The sequence below is a fragment of the Peromyscus californicus genome, unplaced genomic scaffold, assembly GCF_007827085.1.
Source record: "Peromyscus californicus insignis strain IS unplaced genomic scaffold, ASM782708v3 Scaffold_23__1_contigs__length_62951481, whole genome shotgun sequence".
NCBI classification, from domain to species: Eukaryota; Metazoa; Chordata; class Mammalia; order Rodentia; family Cricetidae; genus Peromyscus; species Peromyscus californicus.
In genome coordinates this window covers 33474858-33496032 of record NW_026294534.1, presented here as the reverse complement: position 1 = coordinate 33496032, position 21175 = coordinate 33474858, and the positions used below count along the sequence as shown (strand labels likewise).

General features: G+C 36.4%; 1 long non-coding RNA gene across 1 annotated transcript in view; it reads right to left on the bottom strand.

Annotated features, from left to right (window-relative positions):
• Positions 1-1605: 1605 nt before the first annotated feature.
• LOC128119067 (uncharacterized) overlaps positions 1606-21175 on the bottom strand; it is a 132636-nt gene continuing 113066 nt past the window's right edge. Inside the window, exons 4-6 of the long non-coding RNA XR_008221437.1 lie at positions 2976-3038; positions 2002-2041; positions 1606-1659 (exon numbers count right to left, since the gene is read on the bottom strand). This is a non-coding gene — a long non-coding RNA (uncharacterized LOC128119067). The remainder of the gene's footprint in view (positions 1660-2001; positions 2042-2975; positions 3039-21175) is intronic.

Here is a 21175-nt window from a genome sequence, read left to right as displayed (position 1 = left end):
TTAATATAAGACTCTATGTGTTTACTTGGGTCCAAGCGGCCACAGGGCCATGGGAGTCAGGCAGGACCAGAAAAACTTCAGCTACACTCATGTGCACATATACTTACACACGGAACAAACAAACAACAACAAAAAGAAACCACTTTATTCTCTAGCAATTTTGGCCACATGCATGTATTTTCTAGAGAAAAGAGTAAGTGTGCCACCTTGGACACATATCACACAAACTAAAACCTATGTTTCACTTTTTTTTAATCAAAAAGGCTGGACTGGCAACTTCTAGGTACCTGAGAAATGAATAGCCCTGCCTCCAACATATTGGTCTCCATCATAACTCTTTGCAGTCCTGTGAAATGAACAGCAGGCTGTCATCTTCAAAAGCTTTGCTCTTTGGTTGAACCTGCACTGATTTGCTTGGCCTTTTATTGCTTGAGAGAGTAAGGGGAGTGGTGCCCTTGAATTATTATAACAGGATTCTTTGCCCTGGAAATATCTGCAGCCACTGACCCGACTGAAAGGTTATAGTCTCTCATTCGGTATTTTCTTTTTATAGGGATTATCTTTTGTGCATAGCAATAATAAATAAAACATCTCAACACATCACCCGTAGCCATGGAATTGAAAAGCCCTTTAATATCAAACTCTCCCTCTGGAACTGTGAGTGCAGAGTTGTTGGTGGAGATGGCTGCATCCCTAATCTTCGGAAATAATAGAAGGAAGCTTAACACACTGGTGCACACTGGTGTTTAGCTATAAAGCAAAGGAAATATAGCAATGTACAGTCAGCATAACTCAAGGAGGTATCTCTCTCAAGCAGTAAAACTCCATCTCCAAGCCATTAAAATGACTAATAATAGTGCCTGGTATTTATATAGTGTCTTCCTACAAAGGCCTTAAAATGTTTTACTAACATTTTCTCATTAACTGTACTTTCATCTCCATGAAATACACGATGAGAATTACCATTGCCTTTCCCCCTCTTTGCTTCACCTGTGGTTATTATGATGTTGGACGTGGTGAGTCCAAAAACTCAAGGTCAATCTGAGGACTGGCAATGACAAAATTTCCTTTTATTTATTCCCCCTTTCTCCTATGATCAAGGATAACATCACATTTCAGGTTTTCAGTTCTCAGAGAGAGAGAGAGAGAGAGAGAGAGAGAGAGGGAGAGAGAGAGAATGAGAGAGAGTACATGGTAGGTGTCTTGGGCTAGGTGCGATTATACATAAAATTAATGACAATGTTTGCAAAATTATACTTACCTAAGTTGCCTTTAATTAAGAATCTGCCGGGCGGAGGTGGCGCACGCCTTTAATCCCAGCACTCGGGAGGCAGAGCCAGGCGGATCTCTGTGAGTTCGAGGCCAGCCTGGTCTCCAAAGCGAGTTCCAGGAAAGGCGCAAAGCTACACAGAGAAACCCTGTCTCGAAAAAAACCAAAAAAAAAAAAAAAAAAGAATCTTCACAATAATTTTCTGTCATCCTTGTGACAGGCACAGAGAAAGAAAAAATTACTAGTTTGTTCTATACTTTCTTGCATTTGAAAAATAATCAGTATTCAGGAGAAAAAATGCTTAAATGAGTCCTAATTATTTAAAAAGAAATTTTCTTACCCTGTATGGAGTTATTATTTATCCATCTCCTCTGAAGATAGCAATATTTCTAGTGAAAAAATCATCATTATATTATAAGAAGTAAAACACATAGTAAATTGGGACTTTTAATAATGACCAAAACATTTACATAATACATACTAAAATTATACAACTGCATTGATTTGGTTATTTTGTTAAACTTATTTTTCTGTTGCCTGGATTTTATTTTTACAGGATTCCTCAGCTGCAACAGGTATATTTTATATTTCTTTGCCTTCACTCTGTTGCCTTACTCTAAATGGATGACCTATCATCTTTTGGAAGACTTTTCTTGAGTCCATAAAAATACATGTCTCTTATCCCACTAGACTTCTGCACTGTGTAGGCCTGTTATCGGAGCAGGTCTCACCTCATTCCTTCAACTGTTTGTGTATTCGCCAGTCTTCGATCTGTGGGGAAGGAAGAGAACAAAGCTTATCTTTCCCAGCTCGAATGCCCAGCACATGGTGTACTCTAACTGTGAAAAATAGGTGATATAATCAATCCTTGCTGATTGCCCCTAATCTTTTCAAGCCACACCATTTATTCTCCAAAGGAGTCTATGGCTAGATAAATGAAAAATGAATGAAGTAATGGATGAAGGCATCACATTGATCGATACATGTATTATGATAAACTTTAGTCTTTTAGGAGGAGAGTGCTGTACTTCTGTAGAAACTCAGCCTTAGCCTCTGTAAATCACAGTATCATGTGCAAATTCAGTTTCTCCTTGGTCTGCAGTTTAGTTTGCAATAAAGAAAACTGTAAGTGTGGTTGCATTTTTCTGTTCCTGGTGATCATGATGTACCTGTTCATAGTTGCTTATTGTTCAAATATACGTTGGCTTTTGTCATGAAGATCTCTAACCTATCAAGTTACTAGAACAGGATTTTAAACTATTTTATTTACCATGATCTTCTGTCTGCCCTAGACATTAGTAGGACTGCATCAACCCTAAGTACCTTAGCATGATTGGGCCAATTTTCCTACTGACATAGAAATTCCATTTTCTTCCAGTCATGAGCTCTTTGTATTCACAAACTTTTCCTCTGTATCCCCACTACTTCTAACCATTATGTTGGTTTATATTACCGGATGTGATTTTATATTACTAGATTTGTCTTTCTCTGTCTGATCTGTCATGCAAAGACAGATACACACACACTCACACACACACACACACACACACACACACACACACACACATTTGTGTGTGTGTTTGCCCTTGTGGGAGTGTGTGTGCATATATATTGTAATAATTTATTCTAAGAGAGCAATGTAGACAACCAACATATTTTGAGAAACATATTTAAAACAATGTATTCAAGAGAAAAAGATAATCACCTAAATTCTCATGACTCCAAGGGAGAAGTCTTTCATAGCATTTGCTTCACTTGATAGGTGGTACTGTAAAACAAAAAGCCCATGAGGCTTGACTCTATACAAAGATCTACAAGACACTACGGAATGCTGAGAGTGGGAGAAAGAGTCTTCTTCAATGAAGAGCCCACTAACTGGCTATCCCACGTCAAATGGTCAGCCCTGAAATCATACATATGATTAACATTATGCATTCTGAGCAGGTTATATTTAGTAGTACATGTACTCATATACACATATATTATGTAACAGTGATTAAAGAGAAAAAGAGGCCATGAAGTTGAAAGTGAGCAAGAAGGAGTATATGGGAGGGTTTGAAGGGAGAAAAGGGAAGGGAGAAATATTGTAACTACATTATAATCTTCAAAATTTAAAAAAAATTCAGCTAAAGAAACTATAAAATATTCTATCTCACCTCTTAAATAGACTACTAAATTTGTCAGCTCAAAATTTTAAAATATATCATAATCCTATTGAATAACGTCATCATCAATGACACAACATTTGATGCTGAATAGTAATATGTAATTACTACTACTAAAATTTGCTATGGCAAGGCACTGCAGTAAGAAGAACATTTCCCAGATTATTTATTAACTCAACCACCAGTATACATTACCAAATACATGGACCATATTCTAATATACTAAACAAACATGTTTGCTGATGTTTATATAACATCCTATAATGGAGTGTCTGTCTTAGCCAAGTGGATATGAATATGTTGTTGGAGCCTTAAAGACACCATTGCCATAGTCATGTTTATTCTGAATGAGATTCACTTTCACAAGTGACTACAGAGTAAATGTCTGTTGACAGTTCTGAATACTCTGAATGAGCTTTACTTTGCATAGGTGACTACAAAGTAAATTTCTGTTGAGAGTAGAAGAAATAACATCAAACTATAGCAATATATATGCAACCAGACCATTAATATGCATGAACTTCCCATACTGCCTCTGTCCAGTGATGATGTTACTTCTGGATTTATTTATTTAGAATTTGGAGAATTTAAAACCTTCAATTTCTTTAAGAATAACGAAAACTGTTTCTCAACATCCATATTGACACAGAAAGCAAATATTTCTTGAACTGTTGGATTAGGAAATATTACAGATAAAGGGGTATAGCAAGCTAGAAGAAGATATCTTAGAACATAGTGAGAACTGTTCCAAGGAGGTGATTTTTTTATAAAGTTACGTATTTTCCTTTTTTAGATTATAATATAATTATATAATTTCTATCTTCAATTTCTTTTCTTTAAACCAGTGGTTCTCCACCTTTGTACTGCTGTGACCCTTTAATATAGGTCCTCATGTTGTGGTGATCCCCAATCATAAAATTATTTTTGTTGCAATTTCATAACTGTAATTTTGCTACTGTTATAAATTGTAATGTAAATATCTGTGTTTTCTAATGGTCTTAGAAACTGTGAAAGGATTGTTCGACCCCAAAATGGTCACAACCCACAGGTTGAAAACAACTGCTCTAAATCTTCTCATATACCTTCCTTGCTCTTTTTCAAATTTGTGACCTCTTTTTTCATTAATTGTTGTTACACACACACACACACACACACACACACACACACATGTATATATATATGCATATATATATATGCATATATATATATATATTCCTGAAAAAATAATTATAACATGCTCAGTCTCTATACTATGACCTGTATGCATGTTTTCGTGGCTGATCATCTGTATTGGATAATCAGTTGGTGTGCTTTCCCCTTGGGAGGCCATTTCTCCCTCCTTCAGCGTTCCTTAATTGCCTCATAGTTCTTTGTGTAGAGTTGGGGCTTCATGGTGTATCCCCCTGTATAAGCTGGGGCATTTTTCTAAGTGTTTCATTTTCTCTTTTTTAAAACTTTTGTAAGTTCTTCGATAATTGTTTTTCAATTTTAATCATATTTACTCCATCTCCCACAACTCCTCCCATGTTCAATACCCCTTAGTTATGCATCCAGCTCTGTGACCTATTCCTTATATATTTTATTTAATAGTCAGAGTCATTGTTTTATTTATTGTGATTGACACTGAGAATTTGTTTCTATAAGTTTGTTTTCTGACTTCGACTTTGCCGTATTTCTATTTTGTTTGTACTGTCTCCCTTTATCTGCAGACAGAAAAATGTGTCGCTTTCCCTCATATCCTACAGTTTCTTTTCTGATGTGAAATTACCATGCCCCTCCCACCATTTATGCTTTGGAAATCCACCACTTAATAAACACTTCTTAAATGTTTTCATTAAAGTTGTCAATACATTTCTTCTTGACTCATGTCAGCAACTTCACAACAAAACATCATGCAGTTCCTATCAATTTCCTTTTGTACAATTATTTTTTATCTACTTCTTTACATTCTTTTTCTCTCATTTACTTTATTGCCCAAATGTCTTTTAAGGGAGTTTTCAGTCAACCTTTGTGTAAAGTAAACCCGGTCTTTTATGCTTGAATTTTTCTTTGTTTTTCCTCATAGTTTTTATAGCGTAGTCTGATATTTACCAACACTAAGAAAAACATCACATCCTGTTTCTTTGAGAGCAATTTGCAGTTTGGTTTTGCCTGTGATTCTTAGCCCCTGTACTGCAGTGTGCCAGAGTGGAGATTTGCTTTTAGTGATATTGATTTTTAGTAGAAAACTTTAGCAGAAGCACTCACCTTTTTAATTCCAGGGAATATTAAATCAATCATTTTCAACTGTTGCCTCTTCACCATTGTCACAGTTCTCTGCTTCTGCAAATTTTACTAGGATGTGGAAGGACCTTGACTTCACTCCTTCAGTTTTCACTTCTTTCTCATAGTCCCAGTATCCTTCCCTCAACAATAACAGTATCCTCTTAATGTGCTCACATCTTCAGTCCAGTTGTTGAAGCCTACTAATATCTCATTCACATTTAAGACATTTAAGGATTTTTTTTAATCTAGAAATTCTATTTATCAAAAACTATTTTTTAATCTAATTATTTATTTCCCTTCTTTGATTATTTCCAGTCACTTTGTAAGTTTATAGTATGAATGTCCTGCTTTTGTCCATTCTTATTTGCAGTAACAATTTATTCCTTGATGATTATTTTATGGGCTCTTTATGTGTGTGGCTGCTTGTCTCTTTGAATGAGAATGTTCTAGCCTGTAGCACTTGTTTCTGCTAAAGTTAGTTTTCTGAAGAAGGATGAAAAGAAGATAGAGAGAAAGGAAAGAAGAAAGAAAGAAAGAAAGAAAGAAAGAAAGAAAGAAAGAAAGAAAGAAAGAAAGAAAGAAAGAAAGAAAGAAAGAAAGAAAGAAGGAAAGACACATTTCATCCTTCTTCAAAAAACTTTTTCTTTCTTTCTTTCCTTCCTTCCTTCCTTCCTTCCTTCCTTCCTTCCTTCCTTCCTTCCTTCCTTCCTTCCTTCTTTCCTGTTTTCTTTTTTTGGTTTTTCCAGACAGGGCTTCTCTGTGTATCCCTGGCTGTCCTGGACTTGCTCTGTAGACCAGGCTGGACTCAAACACAGAGATCCACCAGCCTCTGCCTTCTGAGTGCTGAGATTAAAGACGTGCCAACACAGCCCAGTGAAATGTATGTTTCTTAATAGGAACTCCCTCTCCTTTCTATCACATGTCATCATTTCACATGTGCTCCTGTTTTGCACAGATAACGTATGTCTGGGGAAGGGGCACTGTCTTAGTTAGTGTTTCTATTGCTGTGAAGAGACGCTATGATCCCAGCAGCTCCTATATAGAAAAACATTTAATTGAGGAAGGGGCTTACAGTTCAGAGGTTTAGTCCATTATCATCATGGTGAGGAGCATGGCAGTGTTCAGGCAGACAGAGTGCTATATGTTGATATGTTCATATGCAGGCAACAGGAAGTAGACTGAGGTTCATACTGAGTGAAGCTTGAGCAAAAGAGACCTCCAAGCCCACCCCTACTATGACACAATTCCTCCAATAAGGCCATGCCTACGTCAACAAAGCCATACTTCCTAATAGTGCCACTCCCTTTGGGGGCCATTTTCTTTCAAACTACCACAGGCAGTTTCTGCAGTTCTAACTCCACAGGAAGAAGGTTGTGGCAGAATTCCTGACTTTCTGTAGTGAACTGGGTTTGTGGTTTTCTTCAAAGCATTTTGAAGCCTTACATCTTTCCCTGAGGCTGATGGGTTAAAGCTAACGTGCACTGGTTCTGAGGTTCACAAGAACCACCTGGTTTTCAGATCCATTACTGTATCCTGCTGTGTATATCACTCTGTATAAATAAAATGCTGATTGGCCAGTAGCCAGGCAGGAAGTATAGGCTAGACAAGCAGAGAAGAGAATTCTGGGAACAGGAAAGCTGAGTCAGGAGACACTGCCAGCCGCCTCCATGAGTACCAAAATGTAAGATATTGGTAAGCCACAAGCCATGTGGCAAGGTATAGATTTATAGAAATGGGTTAATTTAAGATAGAAGAACTAGATAACAAAAAGCCTGCCACGGCCATACATTTTGTAGGCAATATAAATCTCTGTGTGTTTACTTAGTTGGGTCTGAGTGGCTGTGGGACTGGTGGGTGAGAGAGATTTGTCCTGACCATGGGCCAGGCAGGACTGGAGAAAACTCCAGCTACAGTATCCCTTACAGGTGTTTTCCTTTCTTGCTTAATTACTTATTTGCTTAGAGTTTGTCTTTTCTAAGTGAAGCAGTGTGTTTTTATTCTGCAAAATTACAACCATTTTTTTCACTGAACTGGCTTAGAGCTGAAATTCTTATTCTGAAACTGAGAATATGCCACGCCTTTTATATAGCTACAGGAAACAGTCGTGTTTAAACAAAACAAATAAAAAACAAATTCCACACCTCCCAGCCCCACAAAGGCAAATTTTCTCATAAAAATGATAATACATTTTGCTCATCTACCACACTAGAGAAAAGTCTGAGCAAATTGCTAACACTGTGGGGAGCGTCCTTTCTTCACCTCTTCTTCATGGTCCTGTCTTTTATAACTTTTTTCTCTTGTCTCTTTTTTTCTATTAAGTATACATGGCACTCACATTCTGTTATTCAGAACATACTCCTAGTGAATGCCAAGGAGCATCATGGGACTTCAAGTGAACATATGACCTTGATCAATAAGGATATCAGCAATAGCCCTAATGGGATAAATGTTAAAGACATTCATTCAATACTTATGTACTATTCAAACACCACATATATATATATGTATATATATAACATATGCATATAATTATATCTTATAGATAATATATATAATTAAATATGTAATTTAAATGATTTTTCCTGGGTTTGTTTTTGTTTGTTTTTTTGCTTGTTATTAGCTTCCCAAAATCATTGCTTGAAACAAAAATTGGTAAGCAAAAAGAAAAAATTCAGGTGCTGGTATTTCTGTATATCCTAACCTCTACTTATGTAGTTGCTTGTGGAACAGAAAATTCTGCCTACATATTTCTACACCAGTTCTTATTTAGAATCCCCATGTAATGGCACTCAGTACTTTTTCCTTTGCATATTTTTCCCACAATATCACTGAGTGAGCTAAAATATATATGCCTGTGAGAAGAAGAAAAACAATACCTTACCCTGTGTATATCTATCAAAATAGACTTACACATTGTCTAAATATTGTTGACACTATAAAATGTTTTTTATTATAAATTAAATAACTGTATACTTTTACGTAAAATATTAGTTGATTTATGACAGTACTCCAGAGAATTGTGAGTTGCATCCACAAGCATTTGAATCTGTCTCATCCTCCCATTTTTTCCATTGTTTTGAGAGAGTGGCATGTTTCAGTCCTACTTTGAATGAAAACAAATCACAGTTGTAAACTATTAGCTTCAGAAGGAAAGTGGCTTTTAAGCAGTATATTATTTTTTAAAGTTTAATGGCTACACCCAAGACAAAACAAAGCTGGAAGTAAGTCTATGTATCTAAGAAGTTGCAAGAACACATTGCTGGCAAAAATATAATCAAGCATTGATTTTTATGTTCTACAAAACTAAAAAGGTTACTTTCAACATATTTCCCATAGCATAAAAAAAATCATTCCCCTTTTTATTCTTTATTTATAACTACACTTTGGAAACTTGAAACTCAGTTATTTGGGGTCATTCCAAAACTACAAGAATTCATATGAATGCCTTTATGTGCTTCAAAAGAAAAAAATTTGAAAAATGTATTTAATGATTGTCTGCAGTCATTCGAGGGATAAAACAGACTTGGGATACAAATATAATATTGGAAGTATTTTGTAATTTAACATTTCTTTAAAATGATCAGATGAAACAGACAATCTTTGTGTTTCATCTATAAACACAGTCTCTGTTATATTATTTAATAGATGATTTATTTTCTAATGAAAGTTAAAGAAAGTCCAAAGAAAATAAAATTTCCCAATGAAACAGATTCATAAACAACATGACTGAGGCATCTCTGTGTTGCATACAGTGTGTATGATACAGGAGTATCATTTACAAATAACAGTCCTACGTCACTAGCATCTAGCTGAAGAAAAGTCTGAAAGTCGTTACATACTTTATAGAGCCTCAAGCTAATTCCATCTGATTGAGTGACCTTTACAGAAAAGGATGAGATAATAGGGATTTCATATGTAGATATAACTAAAAGAGATACATTGAGCCCAGTGTATCTTAAATATATATCTAAATACATTGTGATATGTGAAGAAAATTCTGCCACATTACCAACTTTAATAGCCACAAGAGAATATCATACAGCCTAAGCCAGGAAGAGCATACACATTGTGCATGTATATACAGTGCTTTTACATCCTTCTGTAACCTCACATTTGACACTGTACATACAAGACCAGGCTATTAGGAGAGAAGACTTTTTTTTTTTTTTTCTGAATCCCTTCTAGATGTACTTTACAGTTTTGAATTCCATAGTTTAGGATTTTCACTTGTCAGCAATGCACACAGCAAAATTTTGATGGATGGAAACTGCAAAATAGAAAAAGGCTTCTAAGATGATTTTGATTGCCACTAAGATATATCGTGTGTGTGTGTGTGTGTGTGTGTGTGTGTGTGTGTGTGTGTGTGTGTGTGTGTGTCTGTGTGTTTATATCAGCTTAAGAGGTATATCAGGAAAACTATAACTCAAAAGCATCCTCACATTGCATAACCATGAACTCAGAAGCCTACCTAACAACCTAAGAACTCCCTACATTGTAGATGTATAAATGTCCTGTAATGATTCAGATTATATAAATGTATATCCTGTGCCTAGGGAGGACTATTTTCTACATATGGATGTGTGTGCATGTTGTGTGCCTGAATTAGTTTGTACATACTGATTTATTTTTTAAAAAACTGTCACAAAGGATGTAGTAATCTGATTAGTCCTTGTGTCCCTGACATGCAACTGCAAGCTGCATTAGATAAGATTTGAGAGAAATGTCTCAGTACTTAAATGAGGGAGACAGCAAACACATGTGGATGTAGGGTGACTTGAAAATGTCCACACCGAGCTTTCAGACATGGGAAGAATGATGATACCTCATTAAACCCAGGATCCCAGGAAGGAATTCATTGAGCTCCACCCCTTCCTTTCTTTAGTTTTATACTTGATCATCTTCTTTTCTCCTCTCCCATGGAATATAATGCTATAACAGCAGTGTGAAATTCAAGTGATGCTGTTGTTTGAATAAGGCACTATTCTGAGATAACAGAATGATTGTGGTAGCAGAAGCTTCATATCTTTATCCTTCTGGTCATGTCTCTACCACTTTGGCTCACTTGTCTAATTGTTTTTCCTATAAACAGAGTTTGAATATAGTGAGATTCAGGAGGTGGGCTGCTTAGACATTGTTTAAATTGTTGGTCCCCACATTTTTTATGCATTCACCAGAAACTAAATCTTAATAATGGGTGACTATTTGGTGCAAGTCCTTGATAGTATTTATTTTTAAAGTATTATTCTTAAACCATTAGGAAGACAACTCTAAAATGTCTCTCAAATACATGTATAAAAATGTAAGCACCCCCGTAACTTCTGGAGTTCTGGTAATTATATATACAAATATTTTGATAGTTACTTTTAATTGTCAAGCTGAAACAATGTAACTCTCCTAGGAAGGGACTCTGGCAAGGAACTGACTAGATCATGTTATCCTTTAGACATGCCTGTGGATGACTGTGGGGGTCACCTTAATTGATGTTGGGAGACTCATGCTGAATGTGTTCATTAGTACTCTCTAGTTTGGGGCTAGGATTGTGTAAAAGCAAAGACAAGTAGCTGAGTACTAGGCATGTGTTCATTGTTTCTCTCTCTTCTCTAAGATGTGATGTGGCCTCAAGTTTGTGCCTTGATGTCGTCACAGTGATGAGCTGTAACCTGGAACTGTATGTCAAATAAACTTTTTTCCCCTAAGTTGTTTTTGTCATGGAACTTTATCACAGCCAGAGAAGTAAAACAGCCAATACCCAAATTATTTTTTCCAATGTTACAAAGTAATAGCTTCTTCATAAAAATGGTTTATTTATGAAAAGTATATTAAATAATCAAGAATATAAATTTTTGAGCTTTGGATTTTATTTTTAACCCTAGTTAATGAGTGAGTTCTGAAAGATTGAAAACCCAGAATCCCATTTTCAAAAGTAGAGTATATAAAACTACAACAAAAGAAAAAATACTCCATCTCTTATCCTAATAAATTTACTCATTACAAAATTGTGAAGGTGAAAAATCTTTTCTGAATTCTATCATCTATATTGCTTATATAGTTATTCCACTGAATTCAAAAGGAGAATACGCAAGAAAGTACACACTTAATATAGTCACTTCCTACCAAAGAAAGCCATAGACAAAGAATTTTCATTTTCCTTCACTAGTGAACAGATCAGACTGATTTTATTTTAGGGAACCTGAATTTATCCTCTCATCTGCATACAGTAATCTGGCATCAATCCAGGTTATTGTTTGTCTCCTTTCAGCACAAGGTATATTAAATAGTACATAAATAAACATGTCAAGCAAAAACCATTTATTGTCACAAGGAAGTCATTTGGTAGACAGCTTGTCAAAGACTGGAGAATGAACATGTTTCTAAAACACATTTTGCCTCTAACAAGTTGATGTATTCAAGAAAAATGTATAGCAACATAGTGTTGCAAAAGGGATAACTGAGCCCCATACATCTGAGCATTAATAGAAATTACTAAAGCACATCTAAGTTTTTGTTATATTTGTGACTGAAATTAATTGTCTTAATTCTACTAATTTCATAAAGTGTATTCTACTTGCTTATTAGCATGTAATTATGCATTATTTAACATGCCAAAAACATGGGGGGGAACCAAATACATTTGGAAGTACTGTCTTCACCTTTACTTTCTTATTTTGTTAAATGTTTTTAAGTGAAATAAAATTACATTGCTTTCCTCCCTCAAGTCCCTCCCCGTTCACCTCTCAAACCCTTCCTGTGCCCCCACTCCCATTAATAACCTTTCTTTCTTTAATTATTATTATTGTTAGATATGTATATGTGCATGTGTATGTATACATACATGTGTATATGCACAAATATATCTAAATACAACCTGTTGAGTCCATTTTTGTTGATGCTGTATATATTGCTTCTAGCTGACCACTATATATTGGACAACCATTAAGAGGGCTCATCCCTGGAAGAGGCATAGATAATAGACAGATAGACAGACAGACAGACAGACAGATATGCATACTCATATATAACTTCATTACACACACACACACACACACACACACACACACACACACACACACACATATATATATATATATATATATATATATATATATATATATATATATATATATAAAATGAAATTGAGCCACTATGACTGGCAATACACCCCTCAAGAACACAGCCTAACATAAACCCCCATTACGAGGCATGAGAAACCCCTTTCAAATGATTGGTCAGGGTAGTCCAAGAGACTCCCAAAACAATATAAAATATTAGTGCGGCTCTTGGTTGCCTATTAGACACTAACGTTAGGTCCCTATTGTGGATGACATTGTACACTTAGAACACAGGACTTAGATGACTTCATCTGGGTCTGACTTGAAATCCTCCCTTGCAGGGTCTGTCTTCCATAGTTCCAAATTCTATGAAAACTGCCAAGGGAAAGAAGCAATCCAACAGTCCCACCCAGGTGTAACACCCATGAAACACAGCAATTGCCAATATGGCAAAATATGCATAAAAGTACAATTAGTGATACTCACATGTCATTGTCAACCAATAATTGCTGTCAACCAATAATTGCTGTCAACCACTCAGGTTGCTGATTTAACAGGAGGCAATCCTGCCTGATACTGAAAACCCAGCCAGCTTCCTGGAGCTAGTGATGTCATGGAACTCCTAGGAGACTCTACTATGCTTTCTTCTCCAGGCCAGCACAAGTCCTTACTACATTCTAAACCTTATCTTTATACTGACAAGAAAGTATAGATACCATGCCTCATCAAAGGAGACGCTCGTTACAACAAATCCAGACCATCATAGAAAACCACAACTAGACACAATTCAGAGACCAACAGGTCCTGAGGAGCCCAACCCCAACACCTACAGCTAGGGTAGAGGAAACTTTGTAAAAAAGGGACTGGGAAGAATGTCAGATCCAGAGAAGCAGGACGTTTGTGTCAAAGAGTCTCTGTTCAAACTAGATGCATAAATAAGACCAGAACAGTGACCATCTCTATGGACACATCAACGACAAAGGGGAAAATTTCACAATCCCACTGCTAGACAAAGAACTACGTTCACCTGTAGTTTTATTCCATTGGCTACCTCCTCATCCTGTCATATTCTAGTTGAGCAGCAAAAAAAGAAGACTCAGCTCCTTAGAAAACAGCAAAGGCTTTCCTGTACTAGAACCACTCAAAATGCCCATCAGTTTTACAATTGAATTATCCTAGAAAAATATAAATGTTAACATCCAAGGCTAGCGAAAAACACAGTAACCTTCTCCACCCCTGAGTTGCGTAATAATCATCTGTCAACAAGTGAATCAAACATGAAAACACATTGCTCAAATAATGGCTCAATATCAATTATTATTGGTAGTAGTAATAGTTGAAATAGTTATAGAATTATAGCAACCCATCAATGCCAAATTATTGAGTCCAGATTTCCATTTACATACAGAAAGGCTCACTATACCTTACAAGAATTCAAACTAGATTCTATTGAGTAAGGTAACCCTGACTCAGAAAGACAGCTGTTTCATGTTCTCTCTCCTAGCTCTAAATCTACAGATGTGAGTATAAAGCCTGGAGTAAGTGCAGGATCTAGAAAAGTAAATTGTTACCACTGGAGCAATAAGAGAGAAGACTAGCAGGGTACAAGTGATCTGATCAGGGATCAGATAAATTCAGAAGGAGGATAAAACGATTATATGGATGTCTGGAAAGGTCATAAGGAATCATACTGCTAACTATCCACCTAAAAAAACCCTATAATAACTGTAATTCTCTCTATAAATATACATATATAATTCAAAAACCCCAATACTAGAGTTAAGAAGCCCTCTTTTGAGTGGTTGGTCAGTGTTTTATACAAGAGGCCCAAAACAAACACACAGCTTATTGCTATTGCCTTTAGTTGTATCCTGGGATTGCAATGTAAGTCGCTATTGCTGATGATAGATACCTTGTGCCTCAAAATTAGGGCACAAGAACCCTGAGCTGGAACTGATCTGAATGCATACTCCATGAGGACTAGCTTTCATGGTACAATAAGGTGCTATGCAAGCTTCTAAATGAGGGAGGCAATCTACCCATTTATGACACCTCTGAACTACATCTATGACCATCATGGCAAGATAAATCTTAAGGGTTCAGTAGTGGCATCCATAACTTGCCAGTGAACAACAGCTCTCTAATTGGACTTAAGACCTGCTCAACAAGAGGGAAGCCATGCCTGTTACTGGAAAGCTAGCTAACAACTCAAGGCAGGTGAAGTTATGGATATTATTAGACAACTTACAACCACTGCTTTACAAACATAATCCCTAACAATAATCTATATATTTGGAGTGAGCTTTATCGAGTCCACTACCAATGATGGGACACCTCATGTAGCCTTAAGGCAGGGGGAAGAGCTTGGACTTTGCCTCCACTGGATGTGCCTCCCCATGGGAGGCCTTGCCTTCCTGGGGGGGAGGGAGTGAGGGATGGGTTGGGAGGGGGAGGCTGCGGGGTCAGGAGGAGGGAAGAGGGGGATCTTTGATTGGTGTGTAAAATGGATGAAAAAAATTGATTAATAAAAAAAGAAATAGAAAACAAAAAGGAGAAGTGATTGATAAAAGAAAAAAATCTATACATTTGTCCTTATAATCACAGATTATTACCCTTCATTAAGGAAGCTTCCCTTTGCTACAGACAGAGATCACTACATAAAAGTACAGCCAAACAAAATTTAGAGTTGTGGAGTCCAGCCCCAATGGATACATCTACAAAACTTGCCTAAACCTATGCTCAGGGAATTTGTGGAAGAGAGCATGATGAGATTAAAGAGCCAGAAGATCAGAAAGTTTGCTGTGAGAATATGTTTCCTAGGAATGTCAGAAGCTACACTCATAAACCCCAATCAATATGCTTGTTGAAATATAAGCTAAACAAGGATGACACCTGTAGAAATGCCTAAATGATGAATAAAAGCCAATGAGGCCTCAACCCTACATAAAGAACTATTAGAAACTAAGGAAAGCCAAGAGAAGGAGAAATAATCTTCCCCAGGGAACAGCACACCAGTTGGTTATCTGACACCTTATGGTCAGCCATAAAAACATACATAGAAGTAACATTATGTATACTGAGCAGGTTACATTTAGGAATATATGTGTATATACTTACACATATATGCATGTAATAACAACGAAAAAAAGGACCATGAATTTGAAAGGGAATAAAGAGGGGTGTATAAAAGGGTTTGGAGAGAGAAAGGGAAGGGAGAATGATGTAATTATATTATAACCTCAGAAATAAAATAAAATAGTTATTATGTAAGTAAGATATGCTAATTAAAACCTGTAAAAACAATTTAAGAAAATAGTAGTTAAAACTAACTTCTTGTGAAACAAACATTTAAATTAAAAGCATGTGATAAGCCAATAAGATAATGAGAAACTACAACCTTCAGTGATTTCTGCTTTTCTAACAAATTCAAAGCAAAGTTCCCAAACTTTGCAGTAAAATAAGTCATTTTGGGTCTCAACATTTACTTGCTTTCTTTAGGGAAAATTTAGTCATCTAGGATTGGATGTATGGATAAAAACTAAAAGCTAAAAACTGAAGGTTTCAGAGGCAGGCGGATCTCTGTGAGTTCGAGGCCAACCTGGTCTCCAAAGTGAGTTCCAGGAAAGGCGCAAAACTACACAGAGAAACCCTGTTTCGAAAAAAAAAAAACAAAAACAAAAAAAAAACTGAAGGTTTCCACTCTCTCCCTATGACATAAAATCAAGCCTTACATATAATATTGTCTACATGCACATCCATATGTTCACACATACATGTACACATGCACTTATACATATGTAAACTGTTGTGTATAATGTTATTATTAGATCAGTAATATCTCAAATCTTTCTTCTCCTTTTGCACTACAACTATAATATTACTTCGGGGTTTGACTTAAGGGAAATGGAACAGTATTGGTGAGGCAGGATTTGACTACTTTTGCACAAGAATTGGGTGGCAGGATATGCAGAATGGAATGGAATTTTAAGCAGGACCATACTCAATGGAGTATAGGTTGCCGAGGTCATTAAATTCTCATGAAGTGTTTGTGCAAAGCTGAATACATTCTGTATTTTATCATGCCAATGAAGGCTGAAATGCAAACGCTTTCTTACCAAGAAGAGCTGAGGAGATGGCTCAGCTAATAGAATACTTGCTGAGAAAGTATGAGGAACTCAGTCTCATTTCCAGAACACATATGAAAAGCCAGGCGTGACACTACAGGCATTTAATTCCAGTCCTGGAGAAATGAAGAAAGGCTGATCACTGGCCAGACAGACTCCACAAATTGAAAAATTCCAGGTTTGATGAGAGATCCTATCTCAAAAAAAAAATAAGGTGGAGAATAATTGAGGAAGACACACAGACTCACACACATGCATACACACACTTGCACAAACAAACACCCAAGAAAGGAGAATGCAAATACATACATATACACAAAAAAGAACACATACACACATTCACATACAAACATGAGCACACACACACAAGAAAGAAAATTCAAAGGCAGAGAAACCTAAGACAGAAATCTAAAGCTTACAAGGACAGATCATATGACCTTGCTTGGTGCTCTGTAAGCATACCCTGGTAAGAAAGTTGGGTCATATATTGCAGAGTGTGGCAGCATTAAGATTGGAAATGGGATGCATGGTTTCAAATAACTCTCGAAGGAAGATCAGTCTCACTGGCATGTGGAAGATGGATTGAAAGACAGGCCTGAAGGGAGTGCCATAAGAATTGCTAATGGTTCAAATGAGTAATGAAGGAGGCCCAGTGTGAAAACGAGGTACATAGAGAACAAAATGCAATGACCTGTGATATTTATTTAAAAAGCATAAATAGTATTATATTACTTACAGAAAAAAATATGAGAAAGATGAAAGAGTTGACTAGTGGGCCCTCTGTACAGGAGTCTGCTGGACAATGAGAGAAGTATGATGAGAGAATCAACTCCGTGTGGTGTTATTCTGGTTTTGTTCTTATCTTGGTGGTGTGGGAGGTTGCTGATGTTATTTTGTTTTATATTACATTGCTACAGATTAAACCCAGAGTAAATTCTGGTCAAACACTGTTACTGAGCTTCATCCCCAGCCCCTTATCCCAATTTTAAAAACATTGAGTGAAGTATTGTATATGTGATGTCTAAAAATTAGGTTCATGTCTAAATCACGAGCCTAGGAATAAATACTAGATGAATGTGAAGCTGTCACTATAAAGTTGTAAAGGAAATAATATATATGAACAATGGTAGTGTCTGGACAAACCAACCAAGGGTAAGGGAGAAAAGGCTCTAGCCTTTGATTTTCAGCAATAGAATCATTAAGAAGTAGTTATGGAAACATAGAACTATACCACTAAAAGTGATGTAGACAGGGGTAACCAAGGAATAAAGGGACCAAAAACAATTTAGAAAATGTGAAGAAAGTGAAAAAGAATTTTAGTAAGAAAGTGGCCATACTGTCAATTTTTTAAGAAAATAAAATAACAAGGCAAAAGAATAAAGGAAGAACACAGTGCATCTGTTGAAGGAATTTCTAGAAACTCAGAAATAATCATAGTCAAAAGAGGTCGGATAAAATCATGGGGCAGAATGTAAATGAAATACATCATTAAATGCTGCCTTTATTCTATTTTTAAGTCAAATTTTAAATAATTAATATTGACTTGGTACTGTGTGATGATTGTGGTCCCTCTTGGACTTGTGTGTTGGATCTCTAACCTCTGCTAGGGCAGTATTTACAGATAGGACCTTTATAAACAAATTAAAGTTACATGAGTTCATCAGGGCGAAGCCTGGATCTAGCAGAAGAGTGACAGAGAGTACGAAGAGGGACAGAGAGAGACACAGCGGACACAGAAGACAGATCTCTCTCAAGTAAGACAAAGAGGCAATGTGATCCCTTGGGAAGCGGTGGCCATCTACAAGCCAGGAGCAGAAAGTTCAGAATGAAATCTGTCTACCAAGCATCTTTGTTTGACGTTCAGCCTCCAGAACTGTAGGAAATGAACCGTTTCAGTTGGAGTCATCTATTATGCCATGGTCCTCGGCACTAGCAGCCCTTAGGAATATACTTGGCTTCCATTAAGACAACTTGTGTTACATGTCACTTCAAAAATTTCTTGGCTAATTCTATGCTGTACACAACATTCAAAATAAGAAATTTGTACAAAAGCCCAAAGGAAAAATCCATCTTCAAAAAAGGATTTTCCTATCCATAAATCCTATGTAGTTTCTTTCTGGTGGAAAAGTTAATAAAGGTTTCTTATATGTTACTGGACTGCTCATATATTTTGCATTTATATATGCAAAGAGATATGGGAGAGAAAGGCCCTGATATCAAGGCCTAATATACTAGGACTGAATGTGAAACCTAAGCATTTCTAGGGGGATGAAAATGAAAACCTTAAATTCCTCTTCTGTGGGTTTCACAACCTCAGGGATACACAGGCTGAGCATGAACAAAATGCAATGGTTCCATGAGCAACTTAGACAAAGAGAAAACAACAGGAGAGCCGAGGTCATTGCCTTTGCTGTCTGTTGTAGACAGTAACTGTCTTGAGCTCACTGATGGACGCGGCCTCCAAGGAGCAAGCAAGAAATGCCTTCTCAAGACCAAATTGTGCAGCCGTAGTCTTCTGGCACCAGGCAGCTTAAAATTCAGCACCTGGCAAAAGAAACCAACTGCACTGTGCGCAGGGATTCTCCCAAGAGCCATCTGGAGCACGTGGACCATTTTCCACATCGTGCTTGCTGCTCTTATGAGTTTATGCCCCTGGACCAGAATAAGAATATAGCAGCAATAACTCTGGATCTAAGTTAGATAAATAATTAATTGTAAACTCAGCCAGAAGCCAGAGCTGCTGGCTTCAGTTGACGAAAAGCAACTACTTCCCTGAATCCAATGCTGAGTGCACAGTCTGCGGAAAAGCCCCAGAGTGCAGTGATATTTGCAATATGTGTGACTGACAGTCTCCTCTTAAAGGAGTTTCAAGCTTCAATTTTCCCAAGTGATGCTGGGAGTAGCCTTTGCTTCTTCTTCCTCACAATGGAATTCATCCTGCTCATGCTGGGTACTTAGTGTTTTGGAAGAAAAAAAAACAGAGAGAGAGAGAGATTTTCTTAACATTTTAATTGTTTAGAATTGACAGAAAGTTGGACCTACCTTCCTTTAAATGGAGTTAAGATTTTACCTTTGTATTTAGCCTCAGGGGGGTCCATCACATTCATAAAACTGCTAAGACTAGCCAGTCATGAAAGGGTTAAGTTCAAATATAAACATCAGAATTTCCCCTTCAGAAACTCAAAGCCAAGTACACTGGCCATTCATTTACATTCATTTTTCTCAGCTCGTTCTAAACATATTATAGTAATAGTCAATCATAAAAATAAACAAAAATATTCTCTTGGTTAAGAATGAACCAGACAACTACATACGTAGAGGTTAAAATATACAGAAATACCAGCACCTGAATTTTTTCTTTTTGCTTACTAATTTTTGTTTCAAGCAATGATTTTGGAAAGCTAATTACAAACAAACAAAAACAAACCCAGGAAAAATCATTTAAATTACATATTTAATTATATATTATCTATAAGATATAACTATATACATATGATATATATATGTATATATATATATATATGTGGTGTTTGAATAGTACATAAGTATTGAATGAATGTCTTTAACATTTATCCCATTAGGGCTATTGCTGATATCCTTATTGATCAAAGTCATATGTTCACTTGAAGTCCCATGATGCTCCTTGGCATTCACTAGGAGTATGTTCTGAATAACAGAATCTCAGTGCAGCAACCCCAGTTTTTCCTGAAGTCTTACCATTACCTACACACATTCTGAGTATGGAGTAATGTTCTTTAAGAGAACATGAACTACCAGCATCTCCTTACTACTACTAACTTCATATACTTGGGGATGCTCTCTTCTCTCTCCTATCTATCCAACTGATTGTTTCCATGTCGTTACCTTTTTCAGAAAGTAATGACAAAAATCACAAGGTTTCAGGAATTATAGCTCAGGGGTCAAGATCCCCAAGACAAAGAAACAGTAGGGTTCAGTCATGTTACATAGATAGTGAAATGGATAAAAAAAAGATCCCAGGGAGAGAAAATTCAAATTGCAAAACAAAAATGAGAATCAAAAAGTGTACCACTGTGATGGTGGCTTAAAGCCTAGATATACATATGTGGCAAGTTTTGGCCATATAGTTTTAAGTCATATCACCACGAATGGGATTGGACTTCTTTCTGTGCCAACATCTTATAAAAATACATAATACACTAATATAGTGTGTAGGCTACTATGAACAAAGAAAATATGCATATCTCAATATTTTTTTTTCACAAAGTGAACACACCTACATGGCCACACTAACATGCAGGAAAAAGGGTCCCCAAAGTGTTC